Source organism: Panthera leo, chromosome A3 (assembly GCF_018350215.1).
Source record: "Panthera leo isolate Ple1 chromosome A3, P.leo_Ple1_pat1.1, whole genome shotgun sequence".
NCBI classification, from domain to species: domain Eukaryota; kingdom Metazoa; phylum Chordata; class Mammalia; order Carnivora; family Felidae; genus Panthera; species Panthera leo.
The window spans coordinates 103,315,898-103,337,124 of record NC_056681.1 but is presented as its reverse complement, the minus strand read 5'-3'; the positions used below and the strand labels follow the sequence as shown (position 1 = coordinate 103,337,124).

Below are 21,227 nucleotides of genomic sequence, written 5' to 3'. Positions count from 1 at the left end.
GGAGAGGCAACTGCAAGCAAGGCCTCTGTGAGAGGAGAAGTGAGGCATCTCAGGTCAGTGGGGAAGGGTGGCTCACTCAAGAAACAGTATTGGGTCTACGGCCATATCACCCTGAACACGCCCGATCTCGTCTGATCTCGGAAGCTAAGCAGGGTCGGGCCTGGTTAGTACGTGGATGGGAAGAAACAGTATTGGGACGACAGAATGGGGGGACCATCCAAAAAGAAAAGAAAAAAAAAAAGGTGAATCCATACTTTAATGATCTATCCAAACAAAATCTACATAGATCAACTTTTGAAATATAAAACAAAAATGAAACCATCAAATTTTTTAAACTTTTTCAAAAATGTTTATTTATTGAGAGAGAGAGAGAGAGAGAGCAGGGGAAGGGCAGAGAGAGAGAGAGAGAGGGGGGAACAGAAGATCCAAAGTGGACTCTCAGCTGACAGCAGACAGCCCAACGCAGGGCACAAACTAACAAACCATGAGATCGTGACCTGAGCCGAAGTCGGACACTCAACTGACTGAGCCACTCAGGTGCTCCGAAACCATCAAAGTTTTAAGAGAAAATAATAACTTTTACCTTTTCACGTCAGAAGGAGGAATGGCGTATTAGCACAAACACAAAGCATAACACCCCCAAACAGAAAGAATTGATGAAAAGGACTACCTAAAAATCGAGTTTTCTCTCTATGGCCGACCGATCCTATCATCAACAAACCTAAAAGGCAAATGTCAAACTGGGGGAAACTGTTTTGATTAACATCACTAAGTGCAACTGTCCCTAATATATAAAGACTCATACATCAATAAAAGGCCAACAGATAGAAAAACGGGCAAAGGACATGAATTGACGAGCTGTAGGAATGGGAAACAAACAGCCCTGAAGCATTTGAAGAAACGCTCAACATCATTAACGAGAAGAAAAATACATTTACACCAAGATACTATTTGTCATTGTTCAGGCTCTCACATTTTGATCACGTGCCATGTTCAAATACGCATTTGGAAACAGGTGCTCTGATCCATCCTAGCTGTTTGTGAAATAGCGGTTTTGGGGGAGGGCAATTTGGCGATATCTATCCAAACAACAAAGGCACATCTCCCTTCCCCTGGGACCTCGGTCTCTGAGAATTCGTCTGCGTGTGCTCTCACAGGTGTGTGAGTGATGTGCACACTTAAGGGTACACTTAAGGCAGCATTGTCTGTATTTGTCAAAGACTGGACACGACCCAAATATCTAACATTCTGCAACTGGTTAAATAAACTAGGGGGGCTCCTGGGTGGGCCAGTCGGTTGAGCGTCCGACTTCGGCTCAGGTCCATGAGTTCGAGCCCCGCGTCGGGCTCTGTGCTGACAGCTCAGAGCCTGGAGCCTCCTTTGGATTCTGTGTCTCTGTCTCTCTCTCTGCCCCTCCCCTACTTGAGCTCTGTCTCTCTCTCTCTCAAAGATGGATCAACTTTAAAAATAAAACAAAACTCTGTAACTCACCCTTCTTGCCCCACCCCAGTTAAAAATGAGCTCTCCTGACACTGGACCCCGAGAAAGCGGGGGGTGCCCCTCTTGCCAGGGACACAGCACTGTGGCTCTGAACTCTGACACGGGGTCACCACACCCAAGTTTCTGGCCCCAGAGTCCTGTCTTTTGAATCACAGGGGTTGCGGGTGACATCCTGGTGCAAGCCCCCGGTATGTTCGGCTTTGGCACTGGGCTGCTTGGCTCCTGGGACGGGGGCGCCGATAGTGTGGCAGAGGGGGCTGGCAGGAGCAAGTGTCCAGCTGTCACTCTGTGAAGGCTGGGTGTCATCTTGGCACCCAAGGGCCTGGCCGGCTGCCCATGAATATTTGGATGGAACTCTCCGGCGGGAGGCGCTCCTGGCCCTTCTGGAAGGGTGTGCGTCTCGCTAGGCCCTCCCCTGGGCCTGACGGGAGGCTGGCTGTCAGATGGGTGCGAGTGCAGACAATTTGAGGGGAGACTGGCCACTCCTACAAGCCACCAGGGAGAGAGACTGCTCTGAGCTGACAGCGGGCCAAGTGAGAGCCCAGGGCAACAACCCCGTGGATGGGCCTCCCTGCGCACGCATGTGTGGGTGCATGCGTGAATGCCGTGAATGTGCACGCGTGGGTGTGTGCGTGTGTGTGCCAGGACCGCACAGACACCTGACACACGCAGGCATCCCCCTGGAGTCGTTCCCATCTGCTCCGTGGTCTGACTAGAATCGCCTTCCCAAACTGGTCTGCGTCTTGCACTTCTTCCACAGAGAAAGGGCCAGAGAAATTGGCCCCCTGCCCCGCAGGATCTGAACGTCTGGGTGGGGGCCGCCGGGGCTGTTTCCCTGGGCAGAGACGCTGCCTGGAGGGCTATGCCGCTGACCTGTCAGGAGACAGGGAAACAGTTGTTTCCTGCATCTTTGATGTGGGGCCCCCGACGGGCGCAGCCTGGACATTGTTTTGTGCCCACTTCCTTGGCTCGGGAGGAAAGAATTCTGTAGGCCCGTGTGGGGCATAAGCTTGGCTGCCAGCGTGAGGAAAGGGAAAGACGAGCGAGGACTTTCTGAAAGGAAGAAGGAGAGACAGAGACAGAGTAGGAGGGAGGGATTATAAACATGGACGGGAGGGGTGGGATTTGGGAGAGGCAGGGAGGGAATGGTGTGCAAGCCCACACCTGACTGTCTCTTACGAAATCACTTGCACGCCGCTGATGGGAATGAGCCCAAGTCCCACTGCCCAGGGCTCCTCTGTGTCTGGTGTGGCTGGATCTTAGACTCTCCAATAACCACTTCCGGTCAGCCTCAAGGAGCCGGTCGAGGTGGCCGAAAGGGTCCCCTCACAATGGTGATGGTGCTTGTGGTGGCTCTGGAGAACCTCTGTCACTCGCTGAGTCCATAGGGACCTCAGGGAAATGACCTCCTTTCCTCGGCCTTCCCCTCCCCATGTAAAAGGCATGTTGGACACTGACTGATAGAGTGGGCTATTAAAGTATTCATCTGGGAGGGGGGGGAGGGTGGGTGGGTAGGAGGAAGAATCTGGAAGCCGAAGCCAGAGTGTGTATTGAATGTGAAAATGTACGGTGGCATGGAGAGGACTTTTTCCCCCAAAGCCAGAATATTGCCACAGTCTGCAGCCAGCAGAAAGGGGGTCAGCGAGCGCACGACTGGCCTGTCCCTGCGAAGGCACGTGCGTGGCGGCCCACGTGGACGTGTGCGTGTGTCTGCGTGTGTTGGGGGTGAACGGGTGCCCGGAAGGAGCCCCGAGCCGTGTATGGAAAGTAAAAGTAGTGAACGCTCAGCTTAAGCAATCGTTTTCCTCCTGGAGGCTAAAATTCACGGGCACTTAGCCAACAGCCACATTAGGATAAGAAATGTAATCTGTTTATATTAAGGTTGCAAATACATCTCATTGGTGCAGTGGGCGTGCAGTGCGCCATAACCTGCCGTGACGCTGGCCTTGGCTTGGGGTCCATGGCCAGCACACCGGAGCTAACGGGCTAGAGTTTGCAAGGCCCCGCCTAACCGCTCGCCTCCCTTCTCAGTCATCCGCTTCCCTCTGGGGTGGAGAAACACATTCCCGAAGACGACAGCTGGAGTGTCTGAGAGCCAACAGAAACTGCTGCTTCTTCCCTTCGCGGGAGCTGCCGCCACTGCCGGAGCAAAGACTGGAAGTGACCTCTCCAGGTCAGAAGGCACTCCATCCCACCGTCCTGGTCCCTGCAAATGGTCTCCGATGAGGTTCTGGGCTCTGTGAGGCCTCCCTGCTTCCGGACAAGCTCCGGGCTGCCCCTGCCATGTAGCCCGGTGTCGTCCTCCGGTCATCGAAAGTTTCTGGGTCGTAGTGCCTGCCACTTTGCAGAGAACTAGCAAATAAAATGAACAGCCAGCGCCTATTTGCCATCTCCTGTGGCCTGGCACAGCCTAGGCATTTCATGTACAGTGCCTCGCTGTACCCATTGGGAAGCTTCCAAGGAGATACCGTCATCCTCCTGCTGTACAGATGTGAAAACAGAAGCTTGGAGGGCTTCGACAACTTGCCCGAACTCCTGCCATCGGTGGGATTAGTGTGGAGTCTGGGTTTGAACCCAGGTTTCTCCAATTCTGGAATCCCAGCTCCCTCCATGAAACGCCACGGGTTGCCTCCACAGGTGTCCCCTGGAACCATGCAGGTCTGCTGTTCACCCACGCCTCTCCTGGAAACGTTCCTTAGCTTTTTTCTAGGTCCTTCCTTCTGACCTCTGCAAACTCATTTCCCCAAAGGGCCCTCATTCCCTCCAACCGGAATTCCATCAACAATAAAACGTGGGGGCTAAAAAGCAAGAGAATGAGAATCACACAGACCCAGCTGAGAATTCTGCTGTCGACTCACGCTGACCTTGCTCAAGTTACTCAGCTTCCCTGCTTCTAGATCCCCGTCTGTGAGAATAGAGAGCACTAACCTACTGCCTGCTCCACGCGGTGGGTGTGACAGCTAAGTGAGATAAAGCGTAAACAGCTCCCTGGCCAGTGTTTTCACAGCTCTGCTGAGGGTGCGTGTCGTGGCAAATGTGATAAGGTGGGCAGATGCTCCAGCCAAGTGTTACGTCATCCCCATCTACTGACTTCTCCAGCCCCAGGATGGTGTCTGAGAAGACTGAGCAGGGAGCTCGGACTTCCATCTGCAGAGTTAACGAGCTTCTCTACACTGTCATCATGGGGTTGGGAGGGGGGAGCCTGGACATTCACCCCCGCCTGGCAGAGACCAGGCTCTCCTCCGTTTCCCCACTGGAGTGGCATCAGAGGAAGCTCTCTCCACCTTCAGTGGTAACCAGGCCCTGTGGGGAATATCAGTGGGGCACTCTGACCTTCTCCTTGAGGGAGCTATCCGTGGTGGCCCCGTGGGGAGCCAGAACTTCTGTCTCCATCCAGCAGTGAGGTAGAGACCTCTTCTTACTTTTACCTGCGTGTCAACAGATGCCAAGTAGGGAACGTGGATTTCCACGTCCCCCTGGCAGGAACAACACAACTCACTGTTAACCAATCCCTTTCCCTACTGGGGCAATGCCAGAGGAAGCCATTTAACACAGACGATTGCACTAATATCCAGTGTCTTGTAACATAATATTCGAAATTTTCAGTTTCAGTAGAAAATCGTGCACCATACCAAGAACAGGATGATCTCAGACTGAAAGAAAACAACCAATAAATGCTAATCCCAAGATGACAGAGATGTTAGAATGATCTGACAGACATTTTAAAGCAACCACCATAAAAATGCTTCAAAGAACAATGACAAGTACTCTTGAAACAAATGAAAAATTAGGACGTCCCAAGCAAGAAAGTCAAAATATAAAGAAGAACCAAATGGAAGTTTTAGAACTGAAAAATACAGTAACCAAAACAACAACAATAAAACCCGCGTCAAGGGAGGCACTCACCAGGGGAACCGAGGGGACGCAGCGAACTGGAAGACGGGACATGGTTACATATCCATTCTGAACAACAGAGAGAAGAAAATGGGCTGGAAAAAAAGGGAACAGAGCCTCAGGGATATGTGGTGTTATAACAAAAGATCTAACTTCCGTGACATTGGAGTTCTGGAAGGAGAAGAAAAGAGGGCAGAGCTGAAAAAGTGTTCCTTAAGTAATGGCTTAAAACTTTCTGAATTTAGCAAAAAGCACAAAGCCGCAGATTTAAGAAGCCAAGCGAATCTCAAACAGGATAAACCCAAAGAAATCCACGGCAAGGCACATCAACTCGGAAACTCAAACTTCTGAAAGACAAAGCGAAATATGTATATATTGGAAACAGAAAGAAATGACATTCCACCTAAAGGGGAAAAATTTTTGACTGATGGATAATTGTTGCTAGAACACAGAGGCCAGAGTATCGAAGAAGTGTTGAAAGAAAAAAATGGCCAACTCAAAATCCTATCTCCAGCTGAAAGGTCCTTTCTAGTGGAAAGATCCTTCTGGAATGAAAGGGAAATCAACGCGGTCTCAGAAAAACTAAGAATATTTGTCACCAGCAGACATATGGAATAAGAATGGACAAAAGAATATTTCTCAACAGAAGGGAAACAATAAAAGAAAGACTATTGGAACATCAGTAAGGAAGAAAGAACATAATAAGCAAAAATATTGGTAATATGGGTCATTACAAGAGACTTTCATTTTCCTCTTGAGTTTTCAAGATTACACTGATGATTGAGGCAAAAACTAACACTGTCTAATGTGATTCTAAAAGTATGTAGAAGAAATATTTGAGACAATGAGCTATATCACTAACAGAGATGCTAAAGGGACGTAAAGAGAGGTCAATATTCCCCACTTCACTCAAATTTGGAAAATGATGACACTAGTAAACTGTGGTATGTCTCACACGATACAAATAAATGATTTGGTAAAATCCAGCAAATATTCCTGATAAAAACTCTTAGCAAACGAAGAATAGATGGGGACTTCCTCAACCTGATAAATGACATTTACTAAAAACTTACCACTGACCTCATTCTTTCGTTTGTTTGTTTGTTTTCAGTGGGCTCCATGCCCGACGTGGGGCTTGAACTCACAATCCAGAGATCAAGAGTCAGATGCTCTACTGACTAAGCCAGACAGGCGCCCCTATAGTTAATATCATTCTTAATGATGAAAGACTGAATACTTTCCCTCCTGAGATCAGAAATTCTCACAGATTCTATTCCACACTGTACTGAAGATTCTATCTAGTGTAATATGGCAAGAAATAGAAATCCAGAGATCCACGTTGGAAATAGAAAAGGAAAGCTGTTTTTATTGGAAGGTGACACAGAGTCTACATAGAAAAACCCATAGAACTAAAAAGCCACTAGAACTAAAAAAGTGACTTTAGTAAAGATACAGGATACAGGAGTAATTCACAAAAATCACTTGCATTTCTGTATATTTGCAGTGAACTATTGGAAATTGAAATTTTAAAAGTACTACTTACAGTAACATCAAAAAGTATAAATTAGAGTGAAAATGACAAAAGGTGGACAAGACCTACACATTAAAAATTATAAAACATTGCTGATAAAAATGAAAGAGACCCGAAATAGGTAGAGAGATACTGTGTTCATGGGTCAGAAGGCTCAATGTTTTTATGGTATAAATTTTCACCAAATTGATCTATAAAGTCAATGCACTTCTGGGCAAAATCTCAGCAAACTTGTAGAAATTGACAAACTTCTTCTAAAACTCATACGGAAATGCAAAGGACTTAGAATAGTCAAAACAACTTTGCAAAGGAGGAACAAAGTTGGAGAACTAGCACCGTGTGATTTCAAGACTTATTATAAAGTGACAATAATCAGGACAGTGGAGTGACCGTAAGTACCAATATCAATGGAACGTCAGAATCAAGACTAAACAGACCCACTCGTGCATGAACAACTGATTTTTGACAAAAGTGCAAACAGGGCAGGGAGGGAGAAATGGTAGTCTTTTCAACAAATGCTGGAGGAACACTGGGATATCCAGAGGCAAAAAAGATGAACTTCAATCCACACCTCATACCATTGACAAATATTAACTCAAAAAATGGGTCATCATAGGTTGAAATATCCACAACTTCCAGAGGGAAATTGAAGAAAATCTTTGTGACCTTGGGCTAGGCAAAGATTTCATAGATATAGCAAAAGCATAACACATAAAAGAAAAAAATGGATTTTTTTTTTTTTTTGAGACAGAGAGAGACAGAGCATGAACAGGGGAGGGGCAGAGAGAGAGGGAGACACAGAATCTGAAACAGGCTCCAGGCTCTGAACAGTCAGCACAGAGCCCGACGCGGGGCTCGAACTCACAGATCGCAAGATCATGACCTGAGCCGAAGTCGGACGCCCAACCGACCGAGCCACCCAGGCGCCCCAAAATGGATTTTTTAGACTCCTTAAAAAATAAAAACAAAAGTCGTTGTTAAGAAAATGAAAAGATAAGCTACCATTGGGGAGCAAGCATGTGCAAATCATATATTTAATAAGGGGCTTGTATTCATTATACATAAAGAACTCCCAAAACTCAATAATAAGAAATCAAGCAACCCGATTAAAAAACGGACAAAATATTTCAACAGATATATCACCAAAATCTAAGAATTATAAACAAGTAAATGAAAAGGTGCTCATCATTATTGGCCATTAGAGAGATGGAAATCAATATCACGAGATATCACTGTGCAACTATTAGGATGACTACAATAAAAAGGACTGACCGTAATGGGCGTTATGAGAATGTGGAGGAACCGGAACTCTCACACACTGCTAATGGGTTTGTAGAAATGATGGGGCTGTCATTAACCAAATCTTGCCAAACCCCGTTCAAGGAATCACGGCTTCATTTCTTCCCTGCCCAGTTTGCTTTGCACAGGGCCCCTGTAAAGCCAGCTTTCCAATGTCCCACAAGGTCATCTTCCGCAGTAGTGAGGTTTCCCCTTCAAGTGAACTGGGGTGGATCTACCTTAGAAACACTCTTGCTGGTTTTTTGGGTTTTTTGTTTGTTTATTTGAGGCACCAGAGTGTGAATTAGTACCGTGTGTTCAAAACCCGCCGGCCCTCTTTCGGTCTGCTTCTCGGTTGATTTCAGGTGTCTTGAAAGGTGGTGACACGGCGCCGGATAAAAAGAAAGAGAGCAAGACAGAAGGCACCACGACCCTCAGCAATCTCTTGTAGACAATTTTTTGAGGGTTGAATACAACTCTGGGCGTGAGTCAGCTGCTGAGCGAGTGCGTTTCTGTCTGCTTGTGTCCCTCTGCCTTTGCAGTCAGAGGAAGGGCCCGGGCTCAGGCCAGGAAGAATCTGCTCTAAGCTGATAAACCCAAAGCCCATGTGCCAGGAACCCTGTGGTTTTCTGTCTTTGTAAGTTTTCCCCGCGAGGCCTGGGAGGAGAGGACACTCTCTAGGAGGAGGTACTTCCCCGCAAAGCATCGGCCTGAATACCGCCCAGGGGAGCAGTTTGCACACATCCGGACTGTGAAAGCTGCGCACCCAGGGCTGTGCGCTCCATTTCACGGGCTCCGGGCTCCGGACCTGGGTTTTCTCCGTTAAATGTGTGAACTGTAAAGTTCCGTGCCTTCTGGGGATGGGCGGAGGGAGGCAGCCTCTGAGCTGGAGTGGGAGAGGGACCCGCGTGCGGTCCCGTGAGGGTCCGACCGCTCCGAGACTGGCCGCAGCTTCGCAGTGACCGTGGCCGGAGAGCCCCAGACCCTGACAAAGCCAGCCTGCTCTCTCCGCTTTGCCGCCTTTTGCTTTTCCTAAAACAGTTCTGGGGAGTTTCAACATTCTGCAAATGGCCAGCAAAACTCTCTAGAGCTGAGCTCAAATCAATCAAGGCGAAGAAAACGTGCAGATTGGTTTTTTTTTTTCTTTTTTTCTTTTTTGTTTTAACCCATTGTGGGTGTGTAAACGGAGCTGTCAATCTGGAAGCCCCCCAGGAGCCCGGCGTGAGTCCGCAGAGCTGGGTATTTTTAGTCTGCTCTCTCTCAGATTCCAGCTGGTGGACCCTGAGCGAGCTTTTGTGGGGCTCCTGGCACAAGTGGCTTTTCGGAACCTGATGATGCAACCGCAAGGTGGGCTTAGCTCATGCAGCGCACAGAGCTGTAGCCCCAGAAGCTCCGAGACAAGCAGATAATACGCAGAAACCCTGTCCAATTTCACCTTAGAAAGAAAGAAAGAAAGAAAGACCTCTCAACAAGTTCAGACGCCCGTGTGTGTGTGTGTGTGTGTGCGTGTGTGTAGCAATCTACTAGTAAAAATTAAAATCATCACATTGTGTCACAGGATGGCAGCATATTTTGCTTTTCTTTGGCAATGATCCATGACTGAGCTACTGATTAAAATATACCCTATGAAGTACATGTGTTCTATGGAATGTCTCCCTAAGTATTTGCTGACTTGCCTCTGAATTACACGCCTGGTGAAGCGGACCCTGGCCGGAGGGAATCGCTTCTCCTTCATGCAGGTGCTTTCGGCTCCCCTCTCTCAGGCTGGGATCTGGGCTGCTTTGGGCTTTGTCTTTTGTTCTGGCCCCTGAGCCCAGCACAGGATCTAGAACAGGGAGGCTGTCATTCACATCCACTGGGGGCCCCTTCCTGGTCATCTGTCAGGGGGACAATAACGCTAGTCTTACCCTCCTGAGAGTCTCCTTTCCAGATCCAGTTCATAAAGGATGGGAGAGCTGCTGGAGGCTGCACACTTCAGCCGAGTCCTTTTGCTTTCTGCTCCTTACTTGGCACATCTGTGAGATCAAGGAAAAGGTACAAATTTAGCAGTCATGATTCAGTTATTTTACTTAAAAAAAAAGTTGAAGCCATTGTTACAAAACAGAATTAACATTTGTTAATTGTGGGATGGGGGTACTCAGGTGTTTGATAGATCATTCTCTGTTTTTCTGTATCTTTCAAAGTCCTTTGGTCCGATAAATGAAAAGGAAAGAAACATTTTTAAAGGATTTGTATGAAATCTGGTTTCCTCCAGATGGACACTCTCTGGTTCTGTGTACAGGGAAATGCTCAGTAAACCCCAGAGTCCTGAGACTGTAAGGAGAGGCATTAATATTATTCATCACATTTCTGTTCTATACACTGCTCCAGGAATTTACTGATACGCAGCACTAGGCTTCACCCCTACCCACACTCTCCGCTGCGTGAGACAGCCAGCCGTTTGCTCACTAAGCTGTTTTACCTTTCTGGTGGGATAGGAGTTTTCTAGTTGAAGGCACGGGAGTCCAGAATGATGGCACTTAGAATGTTCTGAGTCCGTTTCATCCAACCCTCTCCCCTCCCCCGGAACCACCTGCAACCCCAACCTATACCAAACAGAAGCATATACCTGTAGGAACACTAACTCCTACCTCCAGTCACTAAACATTTGTCTCATATAATGAAATCCCAACTTTTGGGGGCTTAACCAAAACACGTTGCCGGAGAAAATGCACGTTGACATCTCCACTCCTCTAACTTAAAAACAGCCAAACTAAAATAAGTAACAACAACAACAAAAAGTTGTTTCCCACACATTTGCCCTGCTCTTACCACCAGTCTTCAGCCTGAAATAATTTCATGCTTGAGTTATTAACTTATGAAAATAGGCACAAAAGGGGAAAAATGTGAACAGGTCCTCAGCTATATTATTAGTCATTGCTACAGCTGAGTGCATTCCGGCACAAAGGCGTGTTATTCTGCCTGAGTACCTCAGTTTTGAACAAAATGTAGCTCACTAATGGGTTATGCCTCATATACCTTTTTGTAACCATTAGGTTGCCATTCTCTGTAATCTATCCTGTTTTTCATTACGGGTATGTTCATTAGGCAGGTGTGCGCACAAGTGCCCGTGTATGCGTGCGTGCGTGTGCACACACACGCGCATGCACGCACACACACACACACACAAACCCCCTTTTGTTTGTGACTGAAAAGAAAGGTCACAGACTGAGCTGGCAGTCGTTTTGGGGAAACCACTGTCTTGATAAATGCTAATTATCATTGATTATGATAGTTGATCGTTATCATTGATTATAATGATTTGGAAATCAGGGCTGTGGATGGATGTGAAATGTGGATTCTGACAAACTGGTGGATTGGGGGGTAGGAACATGAGTAAAAAAAGGGAACCCAGAAGCATTCTGGAGAAGATGGAGGTAGAGCGGGGGAGCCTGACCTGTCTTGCCTCAGTCTCTGTTTGTCAGGGGCAGTGCTGGTCTGAAAACATTCTGGGCTGGGCTCACTTGCCAAGTGTTCTCAGGTTTCCAGGCAGTAGCCCCCTTTATGGAAGTTTCTGGCTTGCGCTCAGAGATGTTGTCCCAAACCAGTGTGAGTCACATGAATAAAAGAGCCAAGTTTGGACCTACTGACTTTTGCTTCTGTAAAGCACAGAATTGGTTATAGAAATCAAGGCCTTTGGGTGTTAACTTCTGGATAGACAAAAATGCAACAAAAGTAGCAGGCAAGAAAATAATCAGGAGAAAGAAATATAGAAGGGAAATAGAAGAAGCTTGGAGAAGATCAAGGTCCTTCACAGACAAGTATGGTTCATTAGAGCTGTCTCCTAAACAGACCAGAGGTCTGCATGGGGCTGGAGATCCCAGAAACAGGGCCCCCCAGCCCCCACCAATTCTCAGCCAATAAGAGAAGCCCCGGGCACCTTCCCCCTTGATTAGGACAATGGGATTCTCCACCTGACACCTGCCTGGCCAGGAGGGACACTAATTGGGAACCAAATGTGGTCCTTTAACCCCTTTGAAGTGTTCACCGAACGCTTTGATTTTGTTCTTTCCTCCTCATTAAGACAAACGGGGTTCTACTTTGCCCTGAAAAAATCTGATCTCACCTCCCAAGCCAGCTGCTCATCTTCCAGCTCCTGTGAAGCAAGCTCTGCAAGGCAGGGTCCCCTCCTGTCAGGTGACAGAAATGCCCACCTTGCCAAAGATCACTCTGGCCGGGCTCTGTCTCGGGGGTCAGCAGATCACACTGTAATCAGAGCCCAGGATGCATCACCACGGGATCTCCACTCATGTCAAACCACAAAGGGGCTTGTGGTAACTCTCAACCCAGAATGTCCCGTTAGATACCAGGCAACACAGACGTGATGAGGTTCCCAGATGCTGTGCCTTGTGGAGGCAATCAGGCTGGAGAGAACTCCAGGAAGACAGAGCCTCCCCCACCCCCCCCGCCCCGCCGCCTCCCCAAAGATCTGGAATCTTGAAAGATTATGAAGCCAGCTTTGCCTTCGCCCTTCTTTTACTGGTGACACACGGGGGCAAAGAGGTGGCAGAACTGGACCTAGAAATGATATTGCTTCTCCCAGCTGGCACTGAACCCCTGAGTCTCATCTGCCATAACACCCCCCCATGCCAAGACCGCCTTCCCTTCTCCCAGTGCAGGGGCAAAGTCAGTGCAAGGGAAACCTGCAGAATGGAGGCAACTGGAGCCCCGTGGTCTACTCAGAGACCATGAACGTGGGACATGCACCTTCACCTCCCCCCCCCACAGTGCCAGCCACAGGGGAAACATAGGCCACGGCAACAGAGCTCTGCTCCAGAGGCACACGCTGAGAAAGAGGCCCCGGTGCCCAGTGGGGACACCTCTGGAGATGGCTGCAGGCTGTGGTGGAGTCCTGGGAGGCTGGATGAACTCTGTCAGGTGGGAAATGGAAAGGTGGAGAGAAGAGTGGTTGTTGTTGCCGTTGTTGTTGTTTAGAGAGATAGAGAGAGAATGTGCTAGTGGGTGGGGGAGAGGAGCGGGGGCGGGGGGCAGGAGCGAGAACCCAAGCAGGCTGAATGCTCAGCGCAGAGCCCGACATGGGGTTTGATCTCATGACCCCGGGATCATGACCTGAGCCCCAATCAGGAGTCCGACGCTCAACCGACTGAGCCACCCGGGTGCCCCGAGAAAAATGTTCTTAAGAGCAGAAATTCAAACCTGGGAAAGCATCACCCATCTTATCTCGTTCTGTCACAGATATAATCTCCACAGCCAACAGGCCCAAAGTCCTGCTACGTGTGTGTTTATTTCCTTGGATCCCCACAGATCTCCATCTGCGAGATCAGCATCTGAATTAGACCCTCTCCCCCTGTTTTTGTTTTTACCGTCTTTATCACTTTAAGTGTTTAGTTCAGGAGCGTTAGTAAGCACATGAACATGGTTTTACAACAGATCTTAGATCTTATTCATCTTGCAAAACGGAAACTCTACCCATTAAACAGTCACTCCCCGTTCTCCCCTCCGTGCAGCTCCCGACAACCACCGGTCTACTTTCTGTCTCCGTGACTTTGATGACTCTAGGGACCCCATGTATATGGAATCACATAGGATTTGCCCTTTTGTGACTCGCTCATTTCTTCAAGTTTCATATATCTTGTAGCAGGTGACGGATTTTCCTTCTTTTTTAGGCTGAATAATATTCCATTGTATGTATACACCACCTTTGGCTTATACAGCCGCGTGTTGAAGGACCCTTGGGTCGTTTCCACCTTTTGCCTCTTGTGAATAACACTACTGTGAACACGAGTGTGCAAATACCCCTTTGAGATCTTGCTTTCAATTCTTTTGGCAATGTACCCAGAAGAGGAATTGTTGGATCATATGGTAGTTCTATTTTTAATCTTTTGAGGAACCTCCATGCTGTTTTTCACAGCAGCTGAACCATTTCACATTCCCACCCACAATCGAGGAGGCTTCCAATTTCTCTACATCCTCACCAACACTTGTTATTTTCTGTTGATATGTATATATACATATATCTCCCCCTGAGTGGGTATAAGGTGATATCTTCTTGTAGTTTTCATTTGCTTTTCCCTAAGGCTTAGTGATATTGACTATCTTTTCATATGCTTGTTAGCCATTTGTATCTCATCTTTGGAGAGACATCTATCCAAATCCTTTGCCTTTTTTTTTAAGTTTATTTGTTTCTTTATTTTTTAATGTTTATTGATTTTTGAGCGAGAGACCGAGCATGAGTGGGGGAGGGGCAGAGAGAGAGGGAGACACAGAATCAGAAGCAGGCTCCAGGCTCTGAGCTGTCAGCACGGAGCCCGACGCGGGGCTCAAGCTCACGAACTGGGAGGTCATGGCCTGAGCTGAAATCAGGAGTCAGATGCTTAACTGACTGAGCCACCCAGGCGCCCCTCTGCTTATTCTGAAATCGGATTATTTTGTTGCCGTTGAGTTGTAGGAGTTTTTTAATACCCCCCTCCTTTTTTTTGTTTTTAGCTGAAAAAAACTGAAGGATCGAAGAGGTGGGTAACTTACTTGTGTGTGCTGTGAGTCGCCCCGCAGCGGGGAGGGCTGGCCCCAGGCGGCAGCTAGAGCAAGCTGTGGGCCCGTCCTCCCAGCCACATGGTCTCGCAGCCAACACTGCCCGTCAAATGCACACCCTGTGTTCACAGCCTTGTGTGCCAAATTGCTGTTTGGAAACGAACAGCAAACTCTGGTTGTGGAGAACTCAGAAGCGTGTAATATCCACTTTAATGACGGTTCCACTCTCTTGTTTTCCCCTCCTCTGAGGAAGCGCAGAGAGAAAAGGCTGTTCATGGAAAAATACATTTAAATGGATCAGTGCCAGGCAGCCCTTTGCACATCTGTTCTTAACAGGTTTCAGCTGAAACTACTGAAAATATACATAGATCTGTTTGCGTGGAACCAGTTAAATCTGATAAGATTACGATTTGGAGGGTAACTCTGGATTTGGTGGTGGGGGAAAGAAAAAACCCTCCACACTTGGTCTCCGCACACGCTCCTAATATTTTACCACAGATGTTGTTGAGGGAATCGGATTTGCTGCAAATTAAAAAGATCTAAATTATTTGAGATTAGTTACAAACAAACTCAAGATGTCCCGACCGCCTTTCTGCACACAATTCCCGCCTCCCCTCCAATCTGGGCCGAGTCCTTTGTTATCAGAGCGGAGACCACAGCTGGGAAATCACTTGTTTCTGAGTAATTCTGTCCTCACTCCCTGCATCAATCGGTTTAGGGAGAAGGCAGGCTGTTCACACACTGAATGCCCAGTTGTCTTCCCCTGGAGGACACCAGTGGCCCCCAAGGACATGCAGGTAGCAGGGAGGGAGGACAGAATTACACAGGTGCTGTGCTCTTTCCCAAGACTTTCTTACATCGCACCAGAACCACCTTTTGAGGTCATCCCATTACAGAGATGAGAAAACTGAGGCTCTAGGATGATTTGCTCAGGACCCCACCAACAGTAAAGAAAGAGGTGCTGTGAAGCTAGAAGCTGTGAGTTTTCCTCTCATCTAAATGTCCCATGGTGAGGGGAGGGGGGCATCTGGGTGGCTCAGTCGGTTGAGCAGCCGACTTTGGATTAGGTCATGATCTCGAGGTGCATGAGTTCGAGCCCCATGTCAGGCTCTGTGCTGACAGCTCAGAGCCTGGAGCCTGCTTTGGGTTCTCTCTCTGCTCCTCCCCTGCTCACACTCTGTCTCTGTCTCTCTCCAAACGAAATAAACATTAAAAAAAAAAAGTCCCATGGGGCAAGGCCACAACTCAGATACCCGCAGGGCCCAGCAGAAATGGAAGGAGCCAGGGGCCGTGCACAGCTACGAAGCAGCTTTAGCAGATTGATACTGGGGCAAAGGGGAGGGGGAAGAGTGAAGATATCATGGGTGCAGATCTCCTGGATTTGGTAAAGAAAGCCAGAAATTACCAGGTTTTTACCTGTAGGCTCAGGTATTGAAGTCAAACACCCGCCTGCTGTTGTTTGGGATCCCATTGCAGGGACTTTGGTGCCTCCAGAGTCATCTGAGTAGTGACTTGGGGGTCTGACTATCAGGATCCTTGTCTCCTGGTACAGGAGGTACGGTCACAGGCAAGGAGCACCACAGCTCAGCACCCTAGTCCCTGTATCCCTCCTCCTCCTCCTTCTTCTTCTTCTTTTAAATTTTTAAGTGTTTATTTGTTTTTGGGAGAGAGAGAGAGAGAGAGAGAGAGCTTGAGCAGGGGAGGGGAAGAGAGAGAGAAGCAGAATCCAACAGAATCAGACGGGATCCGAAGCAGGTTCCAGGCTCTGGGCTGTCGGCACAGAGCCTGACGAGCAGCTCGAACTCACGAACCGTGAGACCGTGACCTGAGCCGAAATCAAGAGTTGGATGCTTAACCGACTGAGCCACCCAGGCACCCCCACCCCCACCCCGTGTCCTCTCTAAAGCCTTTTCTGATAACTTTGTGGGAATCCTCCCTTGATTCTAGCACGCTGTGAACTGCGTTCATCTATAACCATTGATCTAATCATGTATCTCCAAAAGACGACATCAGTCTATAAAATGCACCACAGGACACGAGAACCGCAGTCACATGGCCTCAGAAACAATCAGCTCAAATTGACATCTGACAACATCCCCCCCACAGCACCCCCAGGGGCTGGGGCTGTGATTGGTAAGGTTTTCATTCCTGATGGCCCCCACGCTGTGAAAATGCACCTATTTTTGTTCATTGAAACTCATTTTTTTTTTTTTTAATAAGCAGCCCAGTGGAAAACAATCGTGAATGGCAGCTTCATTACATGTGGATTTTTAGAACAAGGAAAATATTGCTCACACCCTATGACCTGTTCAATGATACTGAATTTTAATTAAAAAAATGTTACATGTTAAATTGATGACAAGGAAAGGGCGACACTACGGCTATAAAAGAAATCAGGAAGGCAAATCCTGGTGGACAGATTGTCTCAGTGATCTAGTCAATGTATGTTTGTCTTCTTTGTCTCTCTCTGTTTTTCCATTTGAAAATTTCTGTTCTAAGCGAGAGGGGACATATTCCAAACTCTATAGACTTCGAGTGGGGAGGCTGGTGGGACCAGAGGGGGGTACGAGAAGGGGGGTACTTAATTTGCTCTCTGGGGGCCTCCCACATGATCTTGTGCAATGGATTGGTTGTTGTCCTAGAGGGCCTCCTCCAAGTGGCTGCTGTCCCAGGCCACCGTGGAAAAACCCTTTGAAAGGGCCAGTTTCGGGTCATCTTAGCAGGCCTGATAACTAAGAATGAATTATTTTGAAGGGATAGATTAAATGGTGTACGGATGGCCCAATGGACGTTCAGCCCAACCTGAGTGTCACCAATTAGAAGAGAATTTTCTTCCTAGCTGATGCAACACTGGAATGGAAAATCCAGGGGCTGAAAGTATGTCACCGTACTGGGTTTTCAGAAAGGCCGACGGGAGCAAGCCAAGGTGGTCAGCTTCTTCTCCGGATGGGTTTCCAAGACATGACGTGTCAGTTCATGACCTAAAGCCTCATGAAAGAGTAGCTATTTGCCCCAAACACAGAGCCCTGAGATCTGCCCATGGTGGAAGATTCACACCCAGCACAGCATGTGCAGGAAGGAAGCAACTTCCCTCAGGCTGCTGGGAGAAGCGTGGGTCTTGGGGCTGGGTCGGGAGGGAGGGGGCGGGCAGCAGCCCCACAGTGTGGGAGCTTGAGCGTCTCGTTCCTCCCGAGAGAATAGGTGTGCAGGCGTGCAGAGTTAACCCCCAGCTAGAACAGTGCTTGACCCTCCCTGAGGAAGACTAGAATGATTCAGGGTCTAGGGTCCCAACCACGGGCACAGAATAGCAAATACAAAGGCCCTGGGACTGGCGGGGCGAGTGCAGAGTGGGTGAACCACAGCTGTAGCACAGCTGGGGCGGGGGGTACTGGCCATGCACGGTGGGGAGGCTGAATCCTGTTCTAAGAACACCCGGAAGCCACTCTCACGTTCCAAGCAGGAGAAGGATGTGGCTTGGTTTTACATTTCCCGAAGATCATGCTGGCTTCTGTCTGGATCAGAGTCTAGAGGGGTAGGAGGCTGGGCTGTGGGCCAGGTGGGAAGCCATGGGACAGGAGACTGAGGGACTGCATTTCACAGGTCGGACCAGCACAGCATGGGGAGGAGGGGGAGGAGGGGGAGGCGGGTGAGGGACACGTCGGTCCTTGGAGGAGACATCCAGCCCCTGGTTTCCATACTGGGAAAAGGCCTCAATAACCCCCAGCTCTCGGAGAGGTTGTGAAGGTTGAAAGTGGTGCCTGACCCACAACAGGTACCCAAGACTGCGTTCCCATTGTCCCCTTTGTCCCCACGAACACAGCAGACGGCGATCTTTAGCAAGGCTACTTCTGACCCTCGTCCTCGGTAGAGTGGGAGGTAGGGCCTGGGCTGGAAGGGGTGACAGGGCGGGGTCGGGTTGTCCTTTCTGAGAAATCATGTGCCGATCCACAAACAAGATGGCGATGCAACAAACTTCCATGTTCTTGAAAACGTTTTGATGCTTACAAAAAGAAACGATCGCCGTCGTGCAGCCCGACGTGCCTGTGGCCCAGAGTACAACAGGTGAGCCAGACCAGTGAGTGCCCTTCGGGCCAGGATCCCTGTGTCCATCCCCAGCGCTCGCACCTGGCGAAGCAGGGGTGGGGAGCGGTTCAAGGTAGCACAATTCCCACTTGCACGCCAAACGCGCACTTCTGGGCTCACACCGTGCCTGGCACACAGTGCCACACTGGAGCATCATGGTCCTCGTGCTTGTAAAGTTTATTAACAGGGTCATCCAGCCCGACCCTGCGGGGTCTTCCCTATGGCTGGGAAGTCTCCCTAGAGGAGGAGGGGCATCTGGGCTGTGTGAAAGATGAGAGGAAGGGGGCCTGATGGGGCCGGGCTCCCTGCTCAGGGTACAGCCTGGAGAAGGACACATGACCAGTTTTCTCTGAGCCAGCACATTTTCCATTCTAAATATAGCCCAAGATGACCCAAGACATCTTCCCCCTCACAAGGAGACTCAAGGTTCTGTATTTTCCCGCGTTTCTGTGACTTCTGAAAGAAGTGAACAGCGAGAGCTGAGGCTTTTACCTCCCATCGCCTGATCCCATGGACCCTGGGTCCTAAGGAGCGATGGCCACCCGCCCTTGAGAGGAGGGCCTGGCCTGGGTGAGGAGCTCTCTTTGGTCCCCAACATTTAGTAGCTACCAAAATATTTTGCCAGCCCTCTCCCTCCAGCAGAGTGAAACAGGGCTTCTATCCACCTAGGCAGGGTCAGTCGTCACGCAGGCCGGAAATGAGAAGCTTTCTGCCACCCTTGTGTTCATCCACCCCAGCATCTCAGAAGTGAGGCCCAGCCTCATGAGTTTTAATTGGACAACAGATTCCTACTTCCCCTAGGAACCTTGCAGCAACATCAAGATGGACCTTTTATCACATTTCTGGAAGGTACAGGATACAAGCCTTTTGGAAAGAGGCACAGGGCTGACTCGTGGCTCTGAGGGCCTTCTCTGCTTGTTTGCAAAGGGGGGTAGGGGATAGTTTTCTGTATCTGAGTGGGGATCTGCTAATTGCTGCACAAGCACTTCTGGGGAAGTTCAAGTTTCCAAAGGCCTGCGGTTAACTCCGACGGTGCCAGCCGGCGCTTCCCGAACAGGGCGCTTGAGGGCACTGGTGGAGGGGCCTTCCGGGAGACACAAATTGCAGTGGGTATCTCCAAAGGGTTAATGACCAAAGAGTGAGGACGGTCATGTTAAGTTATATATAGCAAACAATGAGCAAAGCAGGCAAGAGGAAAAAAAAGATAGAAAAAAACCCCATGGATACGTTCCCCTCCCCCCTCTGGCAACCCCCCCCCCCCCACTCCTGCAACATGGATACGCTCCCCTCCCCCCTCTAGCAAACCCCCCCCCCCCACTCCTGCAACAACACTATATATACAGACCGCAGATTGGGGCATAGTTAAATTTGGCACACTGAGACTACAGCAAAGAAAGAAAACATATCAAGTTACGCGGAGCCCTATTCAGATTTGGGCCTGGGCCTCACCCGCACAATGCTGGGCAGAGGAGAACAAGGCCGCTCGGTGTGTTGTCGAAAAGCGCACCGGGCCAGCTTTGCTTTCCTTTCAGTCATTTGCTGGCCCAGCCCTGGGCAACAGGTTAAGTCCCTGCCCCACAGGTGGAGACAGATAAAACAAACCCAAATGGTGCCATGGGCTGCAGGAAACCTTTCTTTCAAAACTTGATCCATCTCCAAAGAGGAAACACGCAAGGACTTTGCTCTGGACAGTAATCTGTTTTCTTAGGGCAGCTGGGAGAGACCTGGTGGCCAGGGTAAATAGGCAAAGCGGCAGTGGCGGGGTTTTGGCAGGCAGGGCTGCAAGGGCAGTTTGAAAAGACCCCTTCCTACACTCTGTTCCCAACCAAGAGTAAGCTGTCAATCTCATAGGGTGAAGGTGCTCTGGAAAAAGTCAGTGGAGAGAGAGGGAGGCCCTCCCGCAAGGGAGAAAGCTAAGCCACAGGTGCATGCTGGGATCTCCTCCCCCTCCTCTTCCTCCTCCTCCTCCTCCTCCCCCTCCCCCTCCCCCTCCCCCTCCCCCTCCTTTCCTCCTTCTCCTCCTCCTCCTTTTCCTCCCCCTCCGGGCAGGTTCACCTGGCCAGAACCCAGCCCGCAAGTGCGCTCCCCTCAGAGCTCACTGAGCAGGGAGAGAGCAGGCCGGGACCTCTGAAATGCAACCCGGGTGGGTTTCAATCTCCGCGTTGAGCAGCTGGACGGGCAGGCCGGCGGCAGGCAGACTGCCAGCAAAGACTGGCTGAGTCTCTGCTGTATGCGAAACGGGCTCAGGGAGGGTCAGATATGCTTTAGTCATCAGACATTGTCCCTGTCAGCAGGCGCTAGGACTCCCGGAGGAGATGACACAGCCACCGGCTGGCACTTGTCGGCTCGGGCTGCACCACACATCAGCGGTCATGACGACGCTCCCCGCGTCACCAGGTCTGTGGGTCTT

At 49.4% G+C, this 21,227-nt stretch overlaps 1 long non-coding RNA gene across 4 annotated transcripts in view; it reads right to left on the bottom strand.

Annotated features, from left to right (window-relative positions):
* Positions 1-21,227, bottom strand: part of LOC122216344 — a 155,886-nt gene that overhangs the window by 28,242 nt on the left and 106,417 nt on the right. For all 4 annotated transcript variants that reach the window (XR_006200844.1, XR_006200842.1, XR_006200843.1 and 1 more), the window contains exon 3: positions 10,111-10,218. This is a non-coding gene — a long non-coding RNA (uncharacterized LOC122216344). The remainder of the gene's footprint in view (positions 1-10,110; positions 10,219-21,227) is intronic.